At 39.2% G+C, this 20,594-nt stretch overlaps 1 protein-coding gene across 1 annotated transcript in view; it reads left to right on the forward strand.

Annotated features, from left to right (window-relative positions):
- Window positions 1-1,455: 1,455 nt before the first annotated feature.
- The window catches only part of ESD (esterase D), a gene marked incomplete at its 5' end in the record, with an annotated part of 339,388 nt that continues 320,249 nt past the window's right edge, over window positions 1,456-20,594 (forward strand). The window contains one exon of the mRNA XM_081285117.1: window positions 1,456-1,468. The remainder of the gene's footprint in view (window positions 1,469-20,594) is intronic.

Genomic DNA, 20,594 nt, shown 5'->3' on the forward strand with positions numbered 1-20,594 from the left:
TACATCATAAAGGCTGTCACTTGCTGCAGAAAAGTTGCTCTATTGTTTACAAAGATTTTCTTTATTATCCCCAGATTCCTCTTTAGTGAAACTCAGATTGTTCCTTCACAGCAGCCTTGTGACAAATAAAACCCAAAAGAGCATTTATTAGTCATAAGAACAGCACAAAGTGTACATGATTGGGCACGAGGTGCTGCTCCAACTGCTGCCACCTATTATACATGACTCTTGGCCTTGAAGAGCTATAACCAGTAGGAAAGCAAGATTAAATGAGTAAGTATATACAAGAACAAGAGCTAAGTTACATCTGGTGGCACTCATGCAAAATCATCAGTTTGGAGGCCAGATCCCATCAGTTCATATCACAAATCTATCACTTAGAAACTGAGTGGCCTTGGGTAAGTTATTTATAACTCCTGTGTCTCAGTTTCCCTCTATGTAAAATGAGAGTAATATTATATATTTCATTGGATTTTGTGATGACCAAAGAGAGGAAGACATATAATTGCTTAGAACAATCCCTGAGAGGCAGTGCTTAGTAGGTCTAAGTTTTCATTAGATTTCTTATCAAGGAGAATCAATACTGTCTTGAGCAAGGTCCATCTACTATTTTTATTTTGGTTCTGAAATGTATTTGATCTAAGTCTCCTATTTTCCATGATCAGGCCCTTAGATAATGATTTTAGCCTGCCCTTAGTCACTTCTGGTTTTATCACAGTCTATTTCCATTCAATTACTAGTCATGCTCTAACCCACCATTTGTTGGAGGATATAGGGTATGTCACCAATGACATGCAACAGAACAGAGAAATCTATGAGTCACAAGGAAAAAAAGGCACCGGGTGGGAACATCAGGTTGCTCCCACATAGCCCACATGGATGGAAGGCTCCCTGATCCTTAGGGAATCCAGTATAAGCACTTTCAACTCAGCTACCTGATTTGTCGGCACACCCACATAGATTTATAAGGGTCAAATTTACACACTTACTATAGGGGCTATATATAATTCTTGGAGCCTGCAAATATTACTTCATTTTCTTTTTCGGGGGGCAGGTGGTGTGAGAAGGTAATTGCAGATATAATTAATTTAAAGATTATATAATGGGGAGGTTATCCTGGATTATCTAGTTGGGTCCTAAATGTTATCATGGAAATCCATAATAAGTGAGGGATGAGGAAGACTTTCATGCACACACAGAAAAGGCAGTGTGATCATGGAGACGGAAACAAGAACAATGCAGCCACAAGCCAAGGAATGCTGGCAGCCATTAGAAGGCGAAAGTGGTGAGAAACAGATTCTCCCACATTGCCTCTGGAGGGAATATTATCCAGTCCACACTTGGATTTTGGTTCAGCTCAATGAAGCTCATTTTGGACTTGTGGCTCCCACAAGGTTTTTTTTTTGTTTTTTTGTTTTTTTGGTTTTTTTTTTTGTTTTTTTTTTTAATAATTTGTTGCGGCAGCCATAGAAAACTAAAGCAGTTACCCAAGTCACAAAACATGTACTAAAGAAGAATGTTGATTTTTTAAAATTTTTAGTTGTAGATGGACACAATATTTTTATGTGGTGCTGAGGATCAAAACCAGTGCCTCACACATGCAAGGCAAACATTTTATCACTGAGCTACAGACTCTGCCCAGAATGTTGATTTTTAATAGTAAAGAACTCTTAGACTTGAACATTTACAGGACATCCACCCCAAGGAGGCATATATCTATGGAAATCTCAACATTCATCAGAAGCTTTCTTAGTGACCAGATGAATAGCAAGTTGAAGGCCGGGATACCCTCTGGAGCTGCTCCAACATGGATATGCTCTTGCCAATGAATGAAGTACATGATCCACATTAATGTTTCAACTTCTGATGATAAATGCTAGGTATTCAAAGTTCACCCAAACAAGCCATGGGGTGAGTCTTCAGTCAATCTACCATTTGGCTCATGCTCCACTCCAGATGTCCTCAAACATCATTGCTGTCCTTAAATATCATTGTTGCCAGAAACCCAAGCCAAATTAATGCTGTCTGTTCCTATCCCTGGGTAAAATAAGATGTAAAGGAAGAACAATTTGTCCCTTTCCTATTATTTCTTAACTCAGGTACAAGGAAACAATCCAGCAGTCAACCATATACTTCACATCCACCTGATTTCATATATATACATAAATTATGATATGTTCATGATTGGTCACATACAAATTTATACTTATCTATGTACATTCATATATTCCATATACATATATACACGTACATATATTTATGTGTGTGTGCTCATTTATTTTCATTCTACTAACTTAACTCATGAATACTTCCATTACCATTGCCCTCATCAAGTCTTGCTTAGATTTCCTTTCTACAGATCCGGCCACCCCTCAAATATTCTCTGCACTTTGTCCTTCTAAATTACAAAGCTTCATTCATCCCTATTGCATTCAGGAAAATTTAAAAGCCCCTAGCATATTTTTTAAATAGAGTCAGCTGCCATGGATCATGCCTGTAATATCAGCAACTCAGAGGCTGAGACAGGAGTATTGCAAGTTTGAGACCAGTGTGCACAGGAGCTCCTGTGTTATGACCCTGTCACACGGTGTTCAAATATAATTTTCCTTCCTACTCCACAGACCCTGCCTTGTTCCCACCCATGTGAGCTCTAACCTCTAGTCAAACTAAACAGATCCCTCAAGTGTAGGTCTCACCCTCATTTCTGGCCTTTTGTGAGTGTTACCCTCTCTTCTTAGGCCTGTCCCCATCAACTACTCAATTCTTTATCTTTTAGAAGGCAGCTCATTTGTGTGTGTGTGTGTGTGTGTGTGTGTGTGTGTGTGTGAAAGAAACATTTTCAAGTGTCTGGTCATTCAACAACTATTTACTGGGTCAGCAAGTTCCCCCAGCCACATTTCCTGCACAATCATCTATCAAAGTGCTTTTTCTTAGTGTATTTAATAGTTTGTTTCCACAACCTGAACCAAACCTTGAGGTCCAGTACTGTTGTGACTTGCTATTGATATTTCTACCTAAAGGAATAATTGAATGAAACATGTTATCATGAATATGTAAAAAGGGTATTAATGACTGAGAACATATAACATGCTATAGTTCCAAAAAGGTGCATGGCCTTCCTTTAATAAGAATTGTTTTCTTAAAAACCCAAAGAAGTGAATTTTGAGAAGCAGAATTTTTATCATCAGAAAGAGGCTGATAAGAGAAATGGTGGGAGGGTGGACCACTGGTTCTCCATGCCCTCGAAATCATACCATTGAGTCAAATGCATGCTCCAACAATGGTTCTGAATATCCTGTAATGCCCATGCAGTGATGTAGTCTCTAGTTTCATCCCCAAACTTGTTTCTATTGTGGCTCCCTAATGAATCTTGGCCACTCGGAACCATGCTGAATTCTCCAGACTTTCTGGACACTTCTACTTGTTCACATAAAATTTCTGCTGCTTCAAATATCCTTATCCTTGACTCCTCAGTCAGACCTACCACAGTGGAGATTTTGTAATTGGGATTTGGGCTGATCTGGCTTGACCTAAGTGACATCTGGGAACGGCAGATTCCTTACCTGTAAAAATGAGTTAATCTCACATACTTTCTAGGTCCCTATGTAAAATCAATGAGATGACATGGGAATTTTCCAGGGAAAAGATAAGGTATCTAAACCCTGACTAAAATTTGTTAAAGAAGAATTCAAGTGCTTCTGTCCAAGAAAAGTAAAATCAACAAAGCACACAGGTTTTTTTTTTTTTTTAAATGACATTTTAAAGAAAAGTTGGAACTGCAGAGAGAAAAGGAGCAGTGTTTCTCTTTTCCCTACATGGTAAATTTTTAGGTTTCTTGTCATTAGGGGAATTTTAGACCAGGTAGCAATTAAGGATGTAACTCAGGTAAGGCAGTGACTTATTGCTTCTGGAAGGAACTGAAATTAGTTTATGACCATGATCCTGAGATGGGTGAGCTTAGAAAACGATCCTCTGAACCCTTCAGAAATGTGAATGAAGCAAAAGAAATAGCAAAGACTGAGAATTTTGTGACGAGGGAATTTCTATCTGAAGCTGATGTTTGCTTAAGGAGACATCCAGGCAGCTAAATATACAATTAGATAACTGTGCTAAGTATGTCTCTGCATTTTATTCCATTTCTTTTTCAGATGTTCTGGGAAGGGTGTAGGCAAAGATGGGGGAGTCAGTGGTACCCAAAGTTCATAAAACAAATAGCATGAGATCTGTGTCAGCTGCACCGGCCAAGGGTGTTTAGAAAGGGAAAGTGCCTTACATCATGTCTAACCTCACATAGTGATCAAAAGGATTTTGACATTCAGCTTCATCATAAAATAATATTCCTCCTCTCATTCTAGACAGACAAGCCAAATGAAGTCTCACTTACTTGGTAGGACCACTAACTATGTAAGAGGCTCTCCTTCGGTCCTTCTTTCCCTCCTCCTCACTTGCCTCTCCTACCTTCTAGAACATTTTCTACCATCTCCACTTGTTCCTTACACCTCCTTCCCCTTGTAGCTTCCCCACACACCCACATTCCACAGCCTCCGCCCCAGCTGGCTGCCTGCCACTCAGAGCTCCTGTGGACCACCAGCTCCCTCCCATGTGCTGCCTCCACCTTCACCCATAAGAAAGCAGCTCTCAGAACACTCCATAAAAGTGCTGCTGGCACAGAGAGTCACTGTTTGTACCAAATCAAAATAAACAACTTTTAAAAGCCCCTTAATTCTTAAAATATCAGGCCTAGGATCACTTTTCATTTGCATTGTAATGGACTCTAAAATGCCTCATGAGAATCACTTGGAGACTAATGACCATGGCTATTGATTTTTTCAGAAGGAAGGGAGCATTAAATAAAAATATTCAGCCTAATTAATTGTAGCAGAACAGAGATGTAAGCTAGTCTATAACTCTAAATATACAGAAAGCTCAAAAAGACAGTGCACGAAGAAAAGCTCTCTATCATGGCCAGGAAAGAACACCATAGTCATACTTCTCATGACTAACTGCTCTCACCAGACTTCTCCAGCCCATTCCAATATACATACAGCATAAGTAATATGTTATGTAAAGTCGCAGATAGGCCTCGAAAACACAAGTGTTCTGTGAAATCTCTAATTAAAACATATCTTGTAGCTTTGCAGCATCTTTATGTGTATCTCTTCCCTTATTGTTGGGCTAATCATCTAAGACCTTAAATGACTATTGTTAAATTAGTCAGCATCTGACTTCCACAGTCCACTTTACCACATTTGATAGATTTTTGTCTCTGTGTCTTTGGAGCATTTAAGGAATATGAGTGCATTTTGTGTTTCTGTTTGGGAATACTTTCAACTTGGCTGTTATTAGAAATCTCATACTTCACATGTCCATTAAACTAATCTCCTACTAAAACCAAACTAAAAACTTCTCCAACCATAGTCTCCCCATCTCAGTTCATGGAAACTCAAACATCCAATACTTCAAATCCAAGAGTTTATCCGTCCCTCAGGTCTGGCTTTCATTCAACCCATCAGGAAATCCTACCAGCTCTACCTTCAAATTAATCTAGAAACCAACCACTTCCCCCTATTATCTCTAGTGTGTTTTTATGATATAATTGTTCCCTTTTTCTTTGACAGAATATTTCCCCAGAAAGCATTCAGCAGTATCCTTTAAAATATAAGTCAGATCATGTTCTTCCTTTGCTCAAAACTCTACAAGGTCTTCCATTTTACCCAGAGTAAAAACCAAAGTCCTTATAATTCCTTACATATGAGTTTGCTATGGCTGCCATAAGCAATTGACACACAGCCTGGGAACCTTGAACAACATAAATGTATTGTCTCACAGATCTGGATGCCAGAAGTTCAAGATCAAGGTGTTTGGAGGGCTGTTTCCTTCTGAGGACTATAAGGGAGAATCTGTTCTGCGGATTACCCTAGCTATTGTGCCTTATGGGTAAATACTGGCATGCTCTGACTTGTAGAAGCATCACATCACCTTGTTCTGTGACTTTGTCTTCACATGGTATTCTTCCTGTGTGAGTACCTGTGTCCAAATTTCCCCTTCCTGTTAGGACTTCAGTTATGCTGTGTAAGGAGCCCACTTCACTCCAGTGTGACCTTAACACATTTACAATGACCCTATTTCCATATAAGGTCACATTCTGAGGTTTTCAGTGTCAGGAATTCAACATGTGAATTTGGAGGGAACACAACTCAGTGTTTCATACCCTTAAATCCTACAGGACCTGGCCTCACGTGCCCTCCTGCTGACTCCTGCCTTGACACAGCTTGCTCCACTCCAGCTGCACCAGCCTCCTTGCGGCCCACGCGCAGGCCAGGATACTCAGCTATCAGGACATTCATACTCGGTGGTCTCTGTGCCTAGGAACCCTCTCCTCTCTGTATCCTTAACTTCTTTAGGTCTTTGCTCCTAATGTCACCTGGTCAATGAACTCTCCACAAACCACCCAGTTTTAAATTAAAACCTAGATTTTCTCTCTCACACACACACACCAATGCCCTTCACCTTGCTCTATTTTCCTGTCCACAGCACCTAGTCTTTTTAATAAGATACAGAACTTACTATTTATTATATTCATATCAATCTTCCCCCACAAAAATATAAGCTCTTTGAAGGGAAGTGATTTTGTTTATTGTACTCATTGAAACATCCCAACTCCTTCAAACTCTACCTAGAACCAAGGAAGCTGACCCCCCCCCCCGCCCCAAAATGTTGAAAGAACAAATGAAATAGAAATTGAGTCTTCTAATTCGTAAGAAAAATCACAAGCTGACCAGCATCCTTTCCTTAAGAAATCCTGAGGAAATCATTCCAAGAATGGGGAGGATCTTCACAGAGGCATCTCTGAGGCAGCATACAATATTCATTTGGGAAACAGAAGCTATGAGCCCCTCTGAGGAACAAGCCCCATCCCTCAATCAAGCAATTTAGGCTGAAAAAATTCACTTTACTATTTCCATTTAGAATTTTGAACTAATCCTTTTGAATTAACCATTTTGACTACAGACAATCAGAAATTCCCACTTCACTGCAAGTCTTCACTTTATTTTGGGCAACGTAGATTTGAGAAACCCCAAGGGTGAGGTGTTTTCATTAAAATGTGTGAACAGACTCCTACTACCGTAGGCCACAGTGCTACGAAAAATAATAATTGCACTTCAAGATTTGACTGTCCTTGCTGTAGGAAACCATGTGCAGGCCATAAAATTTTATTTTAAGCAAAATGTTTCTCAGAGGAAAAACATAATGAAATCTGGGGAAATGGAAAAGTGTCTTTTTTTTTTTTTAATGTTGTTCATATAGGAAGACTCGGAATGGACTCAGACCCATGGAGGCTAACATTTGCAGCTTATTTGTTCATTTAAGTTAATGTTTTCCTAGTACCTCTAGTGGATCCACAGTGAGTCATCCACACTCTCACCTGCTCTCCTGTGAGAGCAGCATCCATTTCTGAGATGACTCTGCAGGTTTCAGAGGCAGATGTTCCTGCAACCTGGCTGCTTTGATGTCCCTGAGTTCCAGGAGACCTTGGATCCTTGTAATGAACCTTTTCCTTTGCTTAATTTAACTTTACCACTTGTAATGGAATAGATGTATGTTTAGTATCTGTTTTCCGCTTTCTAGTTTGCATGTCCTCTGTTCCCTTGATATAATTTTTTCAGTATCTGATATCAACACTTTGCTCCACAATAAGAAAAAAGTTTGGTTTTGTTTTATGAAATTCTCTTTTCTTGTTGACAGTAGATATTTATAAAACACTCATACGTGATGCTTCTACTACAAAAAAAAAAGTAGAAAGTTGGCAAAAAAAAAAAAGTCATGGCATATAGTTATAATTTCTTCCATCAAAATGCTCACATATAATCCAGATCCTGAAAAGGTTAAATATGAACAACTATGATGTAGGATAAATGCCTCAATGAGATATTTATATTGTACTCATGTTTTCAAATATAAATGTCAGAAATATATTCAGGCCACTGAATGTTTGTGTTGCATTGATTTCTTTGGTTCATTCACATGATGCCTGTGAAAATTACTGCTATCATTCTCTTTACATATTAATACATAACTTCAACACTGTAATTTTAAAACATATAATTCAAATACCAGATTTAATGGTCACTTAAAATAAACCATTTCTTTCTTTCTGAAATCAGTCAATCAGCCTCCTCCACCTACCCATCTCTTATGGACTAAGGATAATCAGATGGTTTTTGAAGAATATGGAAAAAGGAGCATGAAAAAATAAATATTTCAGTGACCCTTTCTTCCCTAAAATATATTATTATAAAACAGTTTTAAGTTTCTAACAAACTGTGATTTTATGATATTAACTATCAGAAAAAGTAACAGAACTAGTATAAATATACTTTGTACAAAGTCTATTATGTCCTGCCGCCAACACTATTCCACCCACAGACTGTTACACTACCCTGCATTTCCAGAGAAACTGTCTCCCACTGAGAGTGGACATGGTCAATAAGGAAGTATTTTCATGGGATGGGAAGGGACACAGAATGATGATATAGAGGGGTGGGGTGATGGAGAAGTATGTGCATAACTCTTTGTATTATGCTTAGTTTTCCATTCTAAAGACTCTTGCCACCAACCCATTTGTTAATCAAAAACTATCAGGCACCAAATGTAGGTATAAAAGAAAAAAAAAAAAAAAACAAATGGGGAACATAGACATTACATGATTTCTAAGCATGATGATTGTTATGGAGAAATACAAGTGCCTTAGGCAAAACAGAGCCAAAACCAGGATGCCCCCATAGTCCCTGGGTCTCCATAGCATACAGGTCTATACCTACCAACTCTGCAGCTCCTCTACCCATACAGTCCCATTGGGTGGGGTGATGACTCATTTCTATAGATGAAGAAAGAGGCACTGAAAATGTTTAAGGATTTGCTAGCAGTTTTATAATGCAAAGATTGTAATTCATGGAGTCATATTGTTCTCTGATAAGTGAAGGCTGATCCATAATGGGGAGGGGGGAGACATGGGAACTTTGGGCAAAGAGGAGGGAGGAGAGTGAGGGTGCATGAGGGCAGGAAAGAGGGTGGAATGTGATGGACACCATTACCATAAGTACATGTATGACTGCACACATGATATTACGCTACATTGTGTACAACCATAGAAATGTAAAGTTGCCCTGAAATTGTGTACAATGAATCAAATGACTTTTGATATAATATATACGTCATTAAAATAAATTTAAAAAAAAGATGGAACCAATATCCTGGCTTGCCTGAGACTGAAGTTTTCTGAAACATAGGACTTCCAATCTGGGAAAACTAGGATGGTCCTTGACCTTATCAAAGCCCAGGTCTCCTTAATCCACTCCATGTTCTCTTCCCAATGCACCTGGGACTTACATAGTTAATTTCAAAAAGAAGAAAAAGTATTTCATGGTACAAAGCTTTCCAGTCATTGTCAATGTACTTAGTGAGATTTGGAGGCAACAAATGATAAAGTAAATTTGTCCAGTGACTAATGAAAAATTGTTTTAAAATGTAGATGTAACATTTTTCATTAATGCCTTTTAGTTACATATATGTTGCATGTGTTCCAATTAGAAGTTTCCTGAGAAAGCAACATACTGATAGCAGTGCTTTAATTGTAACCAAAATTTCTATGTGAGATTTTCCATATTGATCACAGCATTAAGGTTTTCTGATTTGTATTAGATTTTCCTAAGATTTTCATTTTCTGTTTTCAGAGTTCTTTACTGTCTTCATCTTCAAAGAGTTATTTCATCTAATCATCTGTTTGATCTAACATCTTCTAAATGTTTCATTAGCAATTTCCTGTAGTTTTTCAGAGTTCTTGAAAGGTAGTAAAATATGATGATCAAGAACCAGGACCCTAATTCAGGGCATAGATTCAAATCCTAGGACACTTTCTTTTTGCATGACCTTAGAAATGTTGCTACAATTCTCTGTAGTTCAGATTCCTGATATGTAAAAGCAAATGATCATAGGGTCATTCATTCCTGTTCATCAGGATTTAATAATTTCCTACATTGGAAAATTTAATACAGCTCCAAGAATATAGTAAGTGCTTAATATCTGTTAGCTAATATGAATTTAGTATGAGGTTCAATAATTTTTATGTTTCTAAGATTATCTCTCTAAAATTAATAATAGAAATGCAATTACTAGCAATATATATACATGTGTACATATACACTGTTATTTTAAAATAATGAGAAGTTTAGAGTTGCCTTTTTTTTTTAAATCAAAGGTTCAACTCATGATGTGCCATGTAACAGTGGGGTATGGGGTGCTCTAGAATGCACAAAGACATTTAGATCCAGAACTCAAGGGAGACATTTGGGTAGATGGGTGGCAGTTGCAAATGGTCGTGATCTAGTCTACTTTGTAGAGAGACTCCCAGAGAGACTCCTAGAAACAAGTGAAGGCAATGAATCCTCAGAATAAGAGTGGAGAGTGGGCAGACAGGAGAAGAGAAGCAGCTGTGTCTATTAGAGAGTGGGTGTTCAATCTGCAATGGTCATTTAAATCAAGGATTCAGACACCCTCTTTGAAGAGACCAACAAAGTGTTTGTTCACCCATCATCTTGGTCAGAGTGAAGTGCAATGTTGAAGACAAAAGTCAAGCAACTGTGTCAAAGTGAATGGGAGGGATGGAAGTGAAAACAGCAGTTGCGGAAACTCTTTCTTAAGCTAGAAAGGGAGAGAGACTGTGATAAAGAGCATTAGTATTGAGGAAACGTGACTCATCCTCCTCCTCACATCAGCGCTAGAAGCAAAGCTGGGCATCTGTGGCACAGCTCTAAACCAGGACCAGCTCAGAATTGAGCCCAGTAGGAAGCCATGGGCAAACAAAAAGAGAGCCAGTGCCACCCAGGATATGATAGTGACCTAAACTAGGCATATAGACCTGGGGAGCGAGGATCAAAATAGTCCAAAATAAACAGAGAGAATGCAAAGGATGGGGTGATTCAGGATTATCTAGAGCAGGATTTTAGCAGGTGACTTTCTTGTGACAGCTCTTATTTGTGTTACTGGCTCAGGAGGGATCATATGAACTGCAAAAGTTTCCAAAGCTTTAAAGAGGAAGATGGGGACTGGCAGTTTTTAGTTTTTGGTTTTGTTTTGTTTTTTGATGTTCAAGTTGAAAGGGACTGTGAAGGTCATGGAGGTAGAGTCTTTTAACATGTCTATTTATTCGGCCATATGATAATTACTACCTGCCATGTTGATGCATGTGGGATACAGCTTTATGGGAGCTTCACCTCTAGGGTCTGTATTTTTTTTCAGCTATTCAATATTTGGCTTATTTTTTATTGTGTTTCTATGTTCTTAACAAATCATTCAGCTTTGAGATCATTCACCTTTGGAATGTTTCTTTCTTTCCCTTTCATTTGCCATCCATCTAAACATTGCAAATTCACTAACTGGAGATTGACAGCCAAGAATCATCCCCCAATTACCCTTGATCAGCTGAAAGTCCCATTTCCCTTCTAAGTTCCATGCTGCCTAAGCACTTGTCCACATCCAACCTTTCTATTTCCAGTAAAGAATAAGCCCTTGAAAGAGGGCACTGAATAAGTCAACTGGGGTTCAGGAAATTAATAAATATGCATGTATTACTGATCATTAAAGGAATACAAAACAAGGTTAAAAATGACATAATTTTGTACACTTATACCTAATATTAGTTTACCTACTAAAAACATTTTGTTTTCATCAGCAAATATGCTTCTGGTCTTCAAAATTAATGTTTAATAGAAATTAAGGAGTAATAAGCTCACAAATCTCACTATTTCAATAAGCATTCATTAGTCAACTGGAAATAGTAGAATGAAACCACTTTAACCCCAGAGGCATGAACATTTTTCTGTTATCGATAGGAGCAAGAGTTCTGAAGTACTATTGTGCATCAAGGAGGCTATAGATAATAATGTAGTGGTCATTTCAAAAAGCTAGAAGGAAGGATTTAGAAAGCTTTTAATATCATGAAATCATAAGTGTTTGAGGGAGAAGATGTTTAACCTGATTTAAACATTATACAATGTATACATGTATTAAAACATCATGTGATAACCTTTAAACATGTACCATTTTATGTACATATCGTATACACTTATCAATTTCACAAGATTTAAAATAGCATTTTTCGATTCCTTATTTTATAGTACAAAAAGAAGAAGAAGGAGGAGGAGGGTTATCTGAATCCAAGTAAAGGGAAGGCCTATCCTTTTCTGTCTAGCTCTGGGTGATGAGTAATGGCAAGAGTACATTGAGAACTTTCCGTTCCACCTGGGAGCCACCAGTACACAGGACATTAACAAGCGGAAGTCTGTCCCAAGGAGAACAAACAGGATAGAGAAGGTCCTATAATGTGACAAAGAGCTAAACAGGCATATGATAGTGTAGAGATCTGAAAACAGTTGAGTTTAAAGAAAAGAGGACTCATCTAAAGAGCCAGGTGAAAAGAGCACCCCATTAGCTGCCTTCAAATATTCTAAGGACAATATTGAGATTTTCACATTGTGAAAGGGGAAAAAAATGAAACTGTGACAAGAAATTGTAGTTCTGGCATGTTTTGTTGCTTTTTGTCATTTGTAACACCCTGCTGCCTTCTAAGAAGGCTAGATTCTCATACGTGGAGGGTCCTTTGCTTGCTAAACACCAGGCGGTTGTGGGGAGAGATGAAAGGACTAAACCCATTGAATAAGAAGATAGATACAATGACTGAGAGAGCATGGGGTTCCCAGCGGACAGGATCCAGGGAGATTTGGTCACTAGAACAATCTGAGACCAGGGTTTCAAGAAAGAAAAGATTCAGTGTATGGCAGTCAAAGAGAAATTTTGAAGAAGAATTGCAGAAATAAGTTCTTTTAATCAAAGTAATGAATACAGCTTTAAAAACCACATAGAATAAAAATATTCACAATAAAACACAATGACTTGCCACAGTATTCTTGAGCCCCAAAACTGTTTCAGAGGTAATAACTATTAAAATATTCTGAGTTTAGTTCTTTGTTCTTAAGAACTATACTTACATTTTAGTTGCCATATTTCTGCATTATATGTTAATAGGAGCTTTGAAAATCCTTACTCTTATAACCGTAAGTACTTAATATGCATAAAATTTTTCATTCTCTTCCTACCCCATTGCCTCAGTATAACTTAATATCAGATCATTCACTCATTGTTATGGTTCCTTTATAGTTAGTTTTTTTTTGTGTGTGTGTGTGGGGGTGTTCTAGGGACTGAGCCCAAGGGTGCTTCATCACTGAGCTACATTCCCAGTTCTTTTTATTTATTTTTAATTTTGAGACAGGGTTTTGCTAAGTTGCAGAGGATCTTGCTATGTTGCCAAGACTGGCCTTGAACTTTATGATCTGCCTGCCTCAACCTCCCAGTTTGCTGAGATTGGAGGTGTGTGCATCATGTCCAGCTATCTTCACACATTTTGTTTAAACAATACTTACATAATCAGTTATATTCATACCTAGATCCTGACACTTTGCTCCTGTCCCCTTTCTCTTCCCAACTCCATATTTTACACTATTAAAGAAAAACACTTTCTGTTCTGTATTCTATGTTTTATCTAATTGCAAAATTGGAAGACAATAACATTTTCATCTTAGGACTTGGTAAATATTGTGTAAAGTCATAGGGTTTCTGAAGTAAACAACATTCCTTCAAAGTTTCAAAACTCATAGTTTGTGTGCTATCCTAAGATTGTACAAAGAAATCTCATTTTTATACTCTACCAAAAGCCTAATGCTGCTGCATTTTGTGTGCCCTAATGTTTGTGAATCCTATGCAATGGTTATTTTACCTGGAAATTCTGATTGCCTTTTGTGCATGCATGCATACATATATGGTCAAACAAACAATACAGGGAAGTCCTTATTCAAGACTATTACAATGGAAAAGGGGCAAAGTGTAGCAGGGTCCAGATCTTTGCAAGAAGCCCCTAAGAGGGCAATATGTGAAGCTGTGCAGGTGAAGTCAAAGCTGGAATGGAGACCCAAGGAACTATGAAATATTAGTAATGTGGATTGTCCACCAAGAAAAGCTGTTGTGGAGAAAGTCAGGCTAAGAGCCCATGTGCACTGCAGCCACCAGGGTCAGAGGGGTGGGTTGCCCAAACCCTTTGGAAATAGCATCTTGCCATCAAGTGTCCTAGATGCTATATGCAGCTACAGGTGGAGTTATGGGCTCAGTTTACCCAGCTGGGTTTTATTTAGTCTTGCTTTGGCCCCATTCTTGCTTTCAATGCCCCCATTCTCCCCTTTCAAATGGGAATGTTTATTCTGTGCCACAGTATATTGGGTATATGTTACTTGCCATTAGTTTTTTACAGGGGCTCATAAACAAGAGTTGGCCTTGAGTCTCAGATGAGACCTTGAACTTGGACTTCTGGACTATAGGACTCTTGGAAATGAACTAATTGCATTTTGCATGGTGAGATAGACATGAGCTTTTGGAGGCTGGGGGAGAAATGGTTTGGGTATGTGGTATCCCCCAAAAGCTCCCGTGCTGATGCAGGAATATTCAGAGATGCAATGATTAGACTGTGAAACCTGTAACCTAATCATTCCATCCTAATTTGAAGGGCTGACTGGGTAGTAACTAGGGAGGTGGGCCAGTGGGGGCATATCCTAGAAATGTGCATCTTCCCTGTGTCACTTTTCACCTTCCTTCTCCCTCTCTGTGCTTTATGACCCCTCATGAGCTGAGCAGGTTTCCTCCTTTAGGTCCTTTCCCCATGAAGTGCTGCCTCTCCTTGGTCCCAGAGCAAAAGCTGGCTATTCATGGACTGAGACCTTAAAAACATGAGCCCCAAATAAACTTTTCCTCTGCTAATTTATTCTTGTTTGATATTTTGGTCCCAGCAATGCAAACACTGATTAAAAGAGGGTTCGAGACTTTCCAAAAAGGATTTTCCTATCTTTTCTATGTCTTCCTGTTTTTTTTTTTCTAGACACAGGTTGATTTTGCAGATAGCCAGAGCCATTAGAAAGGGCTTTACTGGCCCCGTACCTTTCATCTTCACCCTTAGTCCCACCCCTGCCACCTCCCTGGCATGCACTTGAGTGGTTACAACTGGGCCAGTGGGATGGGAGTAAAAGGATAGGGCTCATGGCCAGGTTAGGGTTTTGCCACCTGCAATGCTGGATGTCCATCCACCAGAGCCACTACTGCCAGAACCCAGGACAAGGCAAAAGGCCATGGACAACACCAGCATCTTCCATCTCCAACCAGGAACCTGGAGGCTGTGCAGCCACCTCCGTCTCCTGAGACCATATGCAACTGCAGACTGCATGCCCCTGTGAGCCCAACCCTGTTGTTTACATAAGCGCTGCTCCTCATGATACCACTTTTTACTGCTCTCTCATACATTAAAGTATAACATTAGATATGTGTGCCAAGTGTGCCAAGGCAAGCTTATAAAGCAGGGTTTATTTAAAAAACAATAACATAGACTTCTCCTGGGAGGGAGAAGAGGGCCAGAGCTGGTATCCTGGTATTTCAAGAAGTAAAGGTGTTCTGCCCCTTTTTTTTTTTTTTTTTTTTAAAGGTCTTAGGCTTCCTTTGTCCTCCTGCTTTCTTTCCCTTATCTCTCTCCTTCCTGCCTACATGACTAGACCCAGGAGTTGCTAGGTGGGATGGTCAGAAGCAGATGGGGTAGAGGGGCCAAGGTAGGTGACCTGGGCAGGCAGGGGGCATAATTAACAACTCCCTGTAGGGAGGGACAATCCCTGGGACAGGTTACCTCGCAAGAGGTTGGAGCAGGGGCCTTTATTTTGAGAACAGTGGAGGAAGGGTTCTGAAGGAATTAACATTTCAATTCCTCCATTCTCTGGATCAGACCCTTGCCTATTTGCCTGTTTAATTCTGGCTTCATTCACCTCCTCAGAGAGCCCATCCAAGAACCCTGGCCCATGCACTGTCACACTTATGCTGGAGCACAAGACCCAATAAAGCTTCATTTGGATAGTATTGCTTGACTCTTCATGACTTCTATCTCAAATTGAGCAAAAGAACCCTCACATGAGCTGGGAAGTACTAAGGTCTGGGAGCTAGTAACATCAAAAATAGCTGTGTTTTGCTCCTTCATGATTAATATCCCAAATTGAGCAACTGATCCTTAGAGATTTCTGGGCTGTGAAGCTGGCAAGAGGCTAGGAGAAGACTCATCTCTCAAAAGGGCAGAGAAAGAATCTACAGTTACAAGTTTTATTAGGTGAGTGATACAAAAAAAAAAAAAAAAAAAAAAAGAAGAGGTCTAGAGTCAGAAATTAGTCTACCTGAATTTAGTTAATAGGACGATGTGTGCATGTGACCATATCCCTAATATATTCTACCTTTTTTTTTTTTTTACTATTTTCCTCTTCTATCACATTACCCATTTTTTTCTGAATTCTACTCTCTGTTATAATTAGAATCAGCTACAATGTCCAACATTAAATAACTATACACTGAATGGATTAATAAATGAAACAGGTAGGAGACTTATATAATTTGCTGTACAATAATTGTCATTTCTGAGGTAGAAGAAATATGAAATATGAGACAGGAAGGACAGGAACCAAATTTAATTCAAAAGGTCCCAAAACTCTTCCAGGCCTGTAACTCCCTAACCTAGACTCTCTCCCAAGCATACTCCTCCCAAATTTCTGGGAAACCTATAAATTTTAAAGTTAATCATAACCCATTTGCTTAATTAACCTTCCAATAAATAGAGACAGTATTTTGAGAAACCTATAATTTAGGGGGACTTTTCTGTGCTATTGATCAGATAATGAAGACCACATCAGCCAAAGGATCCTGAGATTGACCTTCCTATACCCACCCCTCATTTAGAAAAAGATAACCTGGGAATCCCAAAAGTGCATCTCTCTCTCTCAAGATAGCCTACATTCCCCCATTGAATGTGTAATCCTTGCTAAAACTTCTGGGTCTCTCTTGGGACATAGCTAGCATTCTTGAATGTGTATCTACTTTCTTAATCTGCCTATGCCTCTGAATAGCATGTGTTGAAATTCTTTTCTGTCACAGATGCCAAGGACCCCACCCCACCCCCATCCCCAGTCTCCAAGTTAAATTTCCTCTTCTCCATTGAAACTTCTCAGGGATTCTTCTCTGGAGACACCTCTTTTCCAGTGACAGTTCCCATTGACTTTTCCTGTGCTACCTCATAGGTATGCTGTCATGCAAAGTTCACCAGAACCTACCTTTTTTGCTAAGAAAATGTCTACTCAATGTGTTTTCAGAGATGCTGGCAACCCAAATTCCCCTAACATGCTGGGAAGTAATAAAGATGGACTTGACTATGGACTCCCTGAAATTATAGCAGTTAGAGAGTCATTTAGGTTAATGAGTGAAATGAAATGCTCCTGGAGGTATTTCATGTTTAAAAAACAAATCCGTTTGTCACCACCTGCTCAAATGATTTAATGACCCCAGCGTGAAAAAGTTGGGCTGGGGATGTGGCTCAACTGGTAGCGCGCTCGCCTGGAGTGCGTGCGGCCAGGGTTCGATCCTCAGCACCACATACCAACAAAGATGTTGTGTCCGCCGAGAACTAAAAAATAAATATTAAAAATAAAATTCTCCTCTCTCTCTCTCTCTCTCTCTCTCTCTCTTTAAAAAAAAAGAAAAGAAAAAGTTAATAGCAAAATGTTTTAGGATTACCTAGTTATTTGTTGTACTTTACTTCTCACCTCCTTTCACAGTATCCTATACTCCAACCTGACAGGCCTACTTGCTCTCTCTCACACACACACACCCCATTCTAATTGGGGCACCTGTTTAAATGCTTTTCTGAAACAGAAACGACCTATTATTAATCTTCTAATATTATGTTGAATGTACGTTTATAGTATTGGTCTTTGTGAGAACAAGGTCACTCTATGAATCTGGGAACAGAACTTGACCTGAACTATGAACCCAATTTGTCAATCATCATCATTCCCAAAGTCCCTTAGAGAAACTGTTTCCTCTGGGCCAGATATTTTAAGGCAACAAATTATACTCCCAGTCTTCACCTTGACCACATAGAGGTAAAGGTCCAAGAAGAATGGCTTATGTGTGGGGAGGCAAGAATGGAAGGTCCTTGAAGGATTTTAAGTCTTGAGGACTACAGATATCCACCTCAGACAGGACAGGGGAGATCTGGAAAAGAGAAATCTATCATAGGATTGGAAAATCAGCACTTAGTCATCTAACATGCTCTTAAACTCCACGTGTTATTTGTCCTCCGCTGGTATTCTGTAATGTTTTCCAAGTTCCATCTGGTTTCCCTGAGCTAAGAGGAGCCAAGTCAATGGTCCGTGTCTGATCTCTGGCCACAGCTAGTGGTAGCAATGAGAGAATAGGTCAAGGGCAATGGGTCAGCGTTACAGGGTCTGAAAACCTTCCTCTAGGTGATGAGTTTCCTCTGCTCAACTTACAATTTCTGAGAATTTGAGCTAGTGAAGGAGTGAGGGTAGATGATCTGCCTACATCTTTTAATGATGAATTCTTCTTCTCCCAGCCACTTCTTTTCAGCGTCCCCTCATCCTAAAGATGTCAAATGTCATTTCCTCTGTGCAAACTTCACTCCCTGGACAGAGTGCCATTAAATTTTACACTGTATAATTACAAAACACTGCTGTATTCAAAATCTGGGTATGTGTTTCCTAATCCATTAAGGGAAGATGTTGACCCTTCCTCTCAGTTTCTCTATGAGGATTTAATAAGAGGACACACTGGACAGCTCCTGGCATGGCTCTTGGCATTTCTCCTCTTTCTGGATGCACTTGGCTCCACATCTCCAAATTGTGTCCTCCTTGAGGGCAAGGAGTATTTTTTTTTCTTTTTCTTTTTTCATTGTGCTTAGCACAGCCCCAAGGATATTTGGCAGTAAATGTTGACAGAGTTAAATAGAGATTTTGTATCATAAATTTGATTTCCTTTTAAAATCTACCTGAAGTCAAACTAAATAGAAGGTATTTGGGTGGCAGAAGGAGAAGAGAAGTCATTTGGGAAAGTGTTGTTTGGCTTTATTAAGGAGTTGAGTGACTTTGAAGCAGTGGAATAACTTTGTGATGTTGTCTTTAGAGAGCACAGATTATCCTTGGAAAAGGGACCATGAAGAGAAGCAGAATAGGGCCCAAGACAGATATCACCTATTTCTTCAGATTCTCTTCAGTTCCCTTTATAGCTTACAATATTCTCCAGACAAACAATTCCGCTTTCTTCTCCAGGAAGCACAGGATGTGAGCAATGCCCTGGAGACACTTAGGGGGGATACCTGCTGTCCTTGCAGGCCCTGGTGTCACCTGCTACCTCCATGAAAACTGGTATGGACAAGGAAGGAAGAGGGATGGAGTGAACCCAAATGGAAGACTCAAACCCGAATTTCAAAGTGCATTCCTCAACCTAAAGGAGACTCTCTGATCCCTACTTAAATGAGAGGAATAGACTTCACCAAATCACCTTGTTTCTCTGTCTGCAGTAACCTATGATCAGGGCAGGGAGGCAGTGTGCACTGAGTGCCATTTCTGGAATAGGCCCAGATCTAGGCACTTTATCCACATTCATTTAATTCTCACAAAACTATCATGTTTCCATTTGCACTGTAAAATGAAGCCCAGAGGAGTCATAACATTTATAATAAATAACAAAGCCACCCACACTTCTCTGACTTCAAAGTCCTACCTCTTGCTGATCCCACACTGATGTCCCCATGTTAGGATACTAAAATTGCAGTCTGAGTCTCACAGATAACCCATGACAGTGAAAAGCTTGGCTGCTGGCTCTCTCCCTGGCTCTAAAGGCAGTGATAGCTTCCAAATGTCCACAACTGTAATTGGATGTAGCCTCCAGATCTGTTTTGCTCTGTACTGGTTGACAGAGCTCATTCATTTAGTCACAGTCTAATCTTGAGCTCTTCATTGGGAATTTCAACTTTTGGTAGAACCAGAGACATGGCACTGTTCCCTCTACATCTATTAATTTGTGTTCATTAAATTACTTATGTGCCACTCCAGGAAGCTCCAGTATTAATATTTTGACCTGGCAAACGGCAAAAAAGATTAACTCAATCATGTGAAACCATTAATGCAAATTTGCAGCTAGAATTATAACACAGCCTGAGATCAAAAGTCGGTGGTCTGTATGTTCTTTTGAGTATTATTTTGAGTGGAAAGTTAAGGATGAAAGTAAATCAAATTAAGAGTGGTTCTACCCTGTAATCCCTCAAAGACTCATTGGGCTATTTAGTCCAATGCTTCAAAGAGCATAAATAGCTATATACTGGTAATATGGCTTTGATGTCTATAGAGTACACTTAAAAAAGTATGTGCAAAGTCAAGTACAGGACTGATTCAATTATCAGTATAATTAGGCCAAATATTTTCTACATGAATATTTAACTGTTGGTCATTACTCAGGGAGGATCTTGCGTATACCATTCCTCCAAATGTTTTAACTCCCCACTTAGATATACACAGCTTTCAGATAAGAGGCCAATGTCTCACTTTTCAGTGCAATAAATTAATATATCATTCAGCCTCTTAAGAATGGAAATGGAGTAATATGCATTGTAGAAT

The sequence above is a fragment of the Spermophilus citellus genome, assembly GCF_964194105.1.
Source record: "Spermophilus citellus genome assembly, chromosome: 1".
NCBI classification, from domain to species: Eukaryota; Metazoa; Chordata; class Mammalia; order Rodentia; family Sciuridae; genus Spermophilus; species Spermophilus citellus.